Genomic DNA, 352 nt, shown 5'->3' with positions numbered 1-352 from the left:
ACCGCTCTGTAGTGGGATACATATGCTGCTCTGCAGTGGCACAGATACACCGCTCTACAGTGGCACATATACACCGCTCTGTAGTGGGATACATACGCCGCTCTGTAGTGGGATACATACGCCGCTCTGTAGTGGGATACATATGCTGCTCTGTAGTGGCACACATATGCTGCGTGTGTGTCTGCCCTGTGGGGACGTCACCCGTGCAGGCACATGTGTGTGCCTCCTGTGTTCCGCTCAGCACACTCCCTGGTGCGCTCCAGGCTCTCACACGTCGGAGTGAAGGGAAGGCCAGCACATTTCTTCCATAGTTAACATCTAGCTACTTGAGTTGCTTGTTTTGTGCTTTTAA

At 53.1% G+C, this 352-nt stretch overlaps 1 protein-coding gene across 1 annotated transcript in view; it reads left to right on the top strand.

Annotated features, from left to right (window-relative positions):
* The window catches only part of ERMARD (ER membrane-associated RNA degradation), a 30,742-nt gene that overhangs the window by 29,297 nt on the left and 1,093 nt on the right, over positions 1-352 (top strand). The gene's annotated exons all lie outside the window — the stretch shown is intronic.

Source organism: Mandrillus leucophaeus, unplaced genomic scaffold (assembly GCF_000951045.1).
Source record: "Mandrillus leucophaeus isolate KB7577 unplaced genomic scaffold, Mleu.le_1.0 Scaffold6, whole genome shotgun sequence".
Lineage (NCBI taxonomy): Eukaryota > Metazoa > Chordata > Mammalia > Primates > Cercopithecidae > Mandrillus > Mandrillus leucophaeus.
The sequence above is the reverse complement of the archived record's forward strand: the minus strand, read 5'-3'. Positions and strand labels throughout refer to the sequence as shown.